This window comes from Megascapheus bottae, chromosome 3, assembly GCF_031878675.1.
Source record: "Megascapheus bottae isolate mThoBot1 chromosome 3, mThoBot2.hap1, whole genome shotgun sequence".
In the NCBI taxonomy this organism is placed as follows: Eukaryota; Metazoa; Chordata; class Mammalia; order Rodentia; family Geomyidae; genus Megascapheus; species Megascapheus bottae.
The window spans coordinates 11,579,685-11,586,610 of record NC_143511.1 but is presented as its reverse complement, the minus strand read 5'-3'; positions in this window follow the sequence as shown (position 1 = coordinate 11,586,610).

Genomic DNA, 6,926 nt, shown 5'->3' with positions numbered 1-6,926 from the left:
TCTCTCTTTAGTTCCCTTGCTCATTTAGTGATTGGTTTGTTGGGTTTGGGGGGTGATTAGTTTCTTGAATTCCCTGTAGATACTGGATATTAAACATTTGTCAGATGTATTATTCGTAAATTATTTTCCAGTTGGCTGGATGTCTTTCTACTTTAGTAGCTATGCTTGTATCTGTGCAGAAACTTTTTATTTTTAGGTAGTCCCATTTATTGAGTCTCTCCCTAATGTATTGTGACCCTGGGATTCTGTTCTGGAATCTTTTGCCTGTGCCTATAAATTCCAGTGTCTCTCCTACTCTATCGTGCAGCAGTTTCAAGGTTTCTGGTCTGAAATTGAGGTCTATGAACCATTTTGAGTTAATTCTTGTGCATGACAAAAGGCTAGGGTCAATTTTTAGTTTTCTGCATGTGGCTGCCCAGTTTTGCCAGCACCAATAATTGAATAGGCTGTGTTTGTTCCACTATAAATCTGTGGCTCCTTTGTCAAATACAAATTGACTGTAGGTTTGTGTTTCTATGTCTGGATCTTCTATTCTTTTCCATTGATCTTCTGGTCTATTTTTGTGCCAATATCATGCTGTTTTGGTTATTATGGATCTATAGTAGAGTTTGAAGTCCGGTGTTGTAATACCACCTGCATTGCACTTTTTACCTAGAATTGTTTTGGCTACTCTAGGTCTTTTCTTGTTCCATATGAACCTTTTGATTGTATGTTCTATTTCAGTAAAGAATGTCTTTGGGATTTTGATGAGGATTGCACTGAATTTGTATATCAATTTTGGTACTATGGCCATTTTCACTGTGTTGGTTCTCCCTAACCATGAGCATGGGATGTCTTTCCATATCCTAGTGTCCTCTTTCATTTCTTTTGTCAGGCTTTTATAGTTTTCATTACATAATTCCTTTACATCTTTGGTTAACTTAATTCTTAAGTATTTTATTCTTTTGGGGGCCATTGCAAATGGGATCATTTTCTTGATTTGGCCTTCTGTTTGTTTATTGTTGGCGTACAATTAGGCTACTGACTTTTTCAGGTTAATTTTGTATCATGCCACTTTGCTAAAGTCGTTTATTAATTCTAGGAGTTTTGAGTGGAGTTTATAGGGTCCCTCAGGTAGAGGATCATGTCATGTGCGAATAGGGATAGTTTAATTTCTTCTTTCCCTATGTGGATTCTTTTGATGTCCTTCTCTTGCCTTATTGCTCTGGCTAAAGTTTCCAGCACTATATTGAAGAGAAGTGGAGAGAGTGGTCATCCCTGTCTAGTTTCTGATTTTTAGGTAACTGGTTCCATTCTTTCACCATTTAGTATAATACTGGCTGTTGGTTTGTCATATATTGCTTTAATTATTTCAAGGAATGTACCTCTTATGCCTATTTTTGTCAAATGCCTTCTCAGCGTCCGTTCTTGATTATTTAATTTTTTTGTAATACTGGTTTAGTGTGCATATATTCATATAGCTTCTCTTTGGAATGAAATATTCTTGTTTCTCCCTCAAATGTAAATGCTAGTTTCGCTGGATATATCAGTCTGGGTTAGCAGTTGTTGGTCTTCAGGGCATGAATGATATTTTTCCAAGCTTTTCTTTCATGTGTGGAGAGGTCTGCAGTTATTCTAATTTTTCCCCCATTGTTGTATAGTTCTTTCTTTTTTTCTGTAGCATTTAAGGTCAGCTTCTTGGTATTCAGGTCTACTATTTTACTATGATGTGCCTAGGCGAGTTCCTTCTAGGATCTTGCCTCCTTGGAGTTCTGAAGCCTTCAATAATGTTGGTATTTCCCTTTTAAGGTTGGGGAAGTTCTCTACTATGATTTTGGTGAATAAGGGTTGCATCCCTTTATTGAAAAACTCCACCCCTTCATCAATCCCTATTATATGAAGAGTAGATTTCTTGGCTTCGTCTACCAGATCCTGTAGTTCTCTTTGGTGAATTCTGACTGATTTCTCCAGACTGACGATTCTCTGTTCTAGCTCTTGTATTTTATATTCCATTCCTGATGTCCTGTTCTCCATCTCAGTCAATCTGTTGCTCAATGCTTCCATTTTTGTTTGGATTGTGGACACTGAGCTGATCATGTCTGCTGAGAGGGTATTAATGTTTTCTTCCATTTCTCTTTTGAATTTGAGGAGTTTTTTGGTAATTTCTTGTGTGTTCCTGGATTTGTTTTTGGAATTCTGCTTTAATCTTCTTAGTCATGTCCACAATCATCTCCTTGAATAGAGTCATGTTTCATGTCCCTTCAGGTGTCATTTCTTGGGATGGTGATATCTCTCTTGTCCCATCACTCTTGTTTCCTTTTGGGCTCTGTGTGGGACTTTGATTATTTATATATGTCATAATTTGTCATTGTGCTTCCTGAGACATTGAAGACTGTTGTTGTAGGTTCCCTCTGTGGTGGGTAGATGGCGGTCTTTACTTGGTTTGGGACTGGTGGTTCTGGGAATCTGAGTATATGGGTGGTACTCACCCCAATTAGTTCCATGGCTGACTAGGTTAGAGTTTGCAGCTTTTACACATGTTTTGCCCATTCCCAGAGGCTGTGTGCTGCTGCACAGCTAGCTATCAGCCCAAACAGTGGCCCCACCTTTGACTGTAAGTTGGAGTTGTTTCACTTAAGTCTCAACTAGGCTACTTTTCCTACCCTGTTCCCAGGGGCAGGGCCCAGCTGAGGGCCTGTGGTTTGGGAGTTTCTCAGAAGGCTCAGCTAAACCAGCCTTACTGGATTTCAACCTGTTTCTAGGGGTGGGGCTCAGCTGATGAAGTGATCATGCCTTTCTGGCTCTCAGAGGGTGAGCTCAGCCCTTCAGTTCCCTGCTGTGTTTCAGAGAAGTATTGGGCTGCTTTGGCTGAGAGTGTTTCTGTGACTCCATGGGGGGCCCCTTGGTGTTGTCTTGCTGGAGGCTCCCAGGGTGCCTCTCTTAGGTTTGGGTGAGTCAGTTGCTGCTGGCTCCCACTTATGCACACCCCCATCCACTGTTAGAAGGCAGGGTCTTAGAGCCCCTCAGTCTCCAGTTTCAGTGGCCTGGGAGAGGAGGCTCTTGGGCAGGTGAGAGCAGGGACACCTCCATCCCCTTTAGTGGGGTGCTGGGTCTTAGTGACCATCTATCAATGCCCTGTGGTTTAACATCTGGGTCCTGAGTTTTATTCCGTTGGTCTTCAGGTCTGTTGTTGTGCCAATAGCAAGCTGTTTTGATTATTATAGCTCTATAATAGAGTCTAAAGTTTGGTATTGAAAATCCTCCTGCGCTGTTCTTTCTGCTAAGAAGTGTTTTTGCTATGCAGGGTCTTTTATTATTCCATATGAAATTTTGGATTGCCTCTTCTATTTCTTTAAAGAATGACATTGGGATATTGATGGGTATTGCGTTGAATTTGTAAAAACAAGGACATACTAAATCTACTAGCACAATGATGTTCATTGCAGCACTATTTACCATAGCAAAGATATGGAAGCAACCCAGATGTCCCTCAGTTGATGAGTGGATCAACAAGATGTGGTATTTGTACACAATGGAATTCTATGCTGCTGTCAGAAAGAACGGCATTGCCCCATTTGTAAGGAAATGGAAAGACTTAGAAAAAAATCATATTAATTGAAGTAAGACAGACTCAAAGGAACATAAGCCCAATAGTCTCCCTCATTTGTCATAATCAGTGGAAACCTTGGGCTCTCCTAGCAGATATTTACAATAGAACAAAATCTAGACACATTAGACCAAATAGTATGCCACTAAATGTAAGGACCTCCAGGATAAGGAAACAAAAGCCATATAATGAGTGACTGTTGTCCTTAATGTACTATGTTATCTCTGATCTCTTTTGCCATCCCTTGGTTATCTCATATTGTTACAATATTTCACCTTGTTATGTGATATATTTTATATATGCTCAATTGGTTATTTGAAATTGGATAGGGAAGGGAGGAAATCAAGATAAGTGGGGGAGGGTCGGAGGGAAATGGGGACCATGACATGAGAAAGAGTATCAATGTTTGGGGCCGGGAGTTTGGCCTAGTGGTTAAAGTGCTTGCCTAGCATGCATGAAGACCCAGGTTCGATTCCTCGGTACCACATACATAGAAAAAAGCTGGAAGTGGTGCTGAGGCTCAAGTGGTAGAGCGCTAGCCTTGAGAAAGTCCAAGGACAGTGCTCAGGCCCTGAGCTCAAGCCCAGTACTGGCAAAAAAAAAAAGAGTATCAATGTTTGTGAAGTTATGCACCTTTTATCTGGTGAATATAATGTAACCCTTCTATTGATCACAATAAAAAATAGTTTAAAAACTATCATTTCACCTATTAAAAAATTTGTGAATTAAAAAAACATGGAGTCTGAAACATCATATCCTAGATAGGATTCATTTTCTCTGATTAACTAACAAACAAAGAGCTGGAATGGAAGGCACGTCTCAAGTGACAGAACACCAATCATGAATAAAAAAACAAGCATAAAGTTATCTATCTTTGCATTTTACTAATTTCTTTAAAATTAATTTAAATAGTGCTCTGGAGCATGGCCTCATAGTAGAATGCTTGCTTAGCATATACAAACCCTGGGTTCAACTCATCAGTACCTCATAAACAGGAAAAGCTTGTAGTGGTTCTTTGGCTCAAGTGATAGAGGGCTGGGCTAGTTTTGAGGAAGCATAAGGACAATGCTCAGACCCTGAAGTTAAGCCTCAGGATCGGCAAAAAAAAATTACAAAAAACTTATTTATACTTTCTATGACACGAGCCAGAAGTATAGTACATGACCACATAAACTATCTTGCTTTTAAACCAAAGTTTTAGGAACTAGCAAGCATCCTACTAGCTCAGTACTCTTTCAGATAAAGACAGTTTCCCAACCAATGCCTTTCTTCAATGAATATACTTTTTGTCTATAAATATTTGTACAACTCCTTGAAAATTTTAGGACTCGTGAAAGCTACCATAAGGGGGACAGTAGAATTAGTGTTAGAATTTTTTAGGCACACAATACGAATTTTGTTTTTATGAGCATACATTAATTATACAAAAGAGTTTCTTTAAGATATTTCTGAACATACACATAATGTAATTTGATCAAATATCTCTCCGACAATTACAGTTTTTCTTTAAATTGTTCAGTGGGTTTCACTACCATCTTTACATATATGAAAGTACTTCACCCTCTTCTGATGTCATTGTCCATTAAATTTAATCAATATACCTAATATTTTCTGCAAGGGCATTAAAGAGTACAAAGAAAATCTTTCTTGATGATTTCTCTTGCAGAATGTTTTACTCTTTGTCCTTCAAATTTCCGCCTTGAGGAAACTTGCTTTCAGTGTAGGTTGTATCTTTAAATTCTATTTGCACACAGCATAAGTGAATGACCCGATCCCATTTATAATGGATTCCCCTTAGAAATCTCAAAGCTTGTCAAAGGGAATAGAATACTGGCAAAGGCACCTTTGTTTTCTCCAGGTTTGTTTTTTTTTTAATTTTTTTTTAGCAAACAATTGTATTTAGCTATATTAAAAGCAAATGTGAATTCAGCACTGACATGCATGTAGAATGATTGAGCATAGCCGGACTCCATGGCTCATGCCTGTAATCCTAACTACTCAGGAGGCTGAGATCTGAGGACCAAGGTTCAAAGCCACCCCGGGCACAAAAGGACCTGAGACTCTTATCTCCAATGAAAATTTCAGTAATCAAATAACTGGACATCTAGGATAGAAACAGAATTCAAATCATGTAATGGCATCTTAGAATAAAACTACTTCAGGGTTGAAAGGTTCAACTTTGAGGACTCATGAGTTTTCTTTTAATCCTTGGAGAAACAGCATGTTTCAGACATGTTGTGTATACAAAGGGGTAGGTGCCTTATGAATAATGTAATTTGTTTTAGACACGGGTTAGGAAAGAACACACAAAGAAGTGGTTTTATATCAGGCATGTATTTGGCAACAACTATCTGGCATTTGAATTCAGGGTTACTCAAAAAGTTCCTATTCTTTTTTAAAATTTTTTTATTATCAAGGTTATGTATAGAGGGGTTGCAGTTACATTACTTCTCATACATTAATACCACTTCTCATGTTTTTGTCCACCTTTTCTTTCCCCCAACCCCTCCCAATCATCTTGTTTTTCCCGCTTCCCTTTCCTATTTCAAATAAACAAATAAACATACACACAATATACCTGGTAACAAAGTCAGATACAGTAACAATATGAGACTAACCAAAGGGCAACAAGGGAGAAGAGAAATAACATAGTACATTAAGAACAACAACCACACAAGATAAAGCTCTTTTTTCCATATCTTAGAGTCCCTTTCGTGTAGTCTCATCCTATATGACCTTATGGATCTAGGTCTTGTGCTTTTGTAATCCTCTGCTAGGAGCATCCTAGGTGTGTACTAATTATTAGAAATGAGGGAAACCATTGAGCCTATGTTCCTTTTGGTCTGCTTACTTCACTTAATATGATTTTTTCCAAGTCTTTCCATGTCCTTACAAATGGGAAGATGTCATTCTTTTTGATGGCAACATAGAATTCCATTGTGTATAATATGTACCATATCTTCTTGATCCAATCATGTACTGAGAAGCATCTGGGTGGGTTACATATCTTTGCCATTGTAAATAATGCTGCAATGGACATCGTTGTGCTCATGGATTTAGTATGCCCTTGTTTCTGGACTAAAAAAAAAAGATTAAAAAAAAGTTAGTTAAATCTGTTTTTAGACTAACACTTGATTGTATATTACTAGCTATGAATAAGTACCTATAAATTTAGATTGAGGTATGAATGCCACACTATAGACAGACTAAACAAAAAATCCCTGTTCTAAGTCCTGGAGTGGCTGAGTGAGGCTGGCTTTGGTGAAGACACAAGTTTCCTCTAAGGCTTCCACGTGAGCTTCTCACAGTGCGTGAGTTCCTGTTGCTGTTTTACTGAATA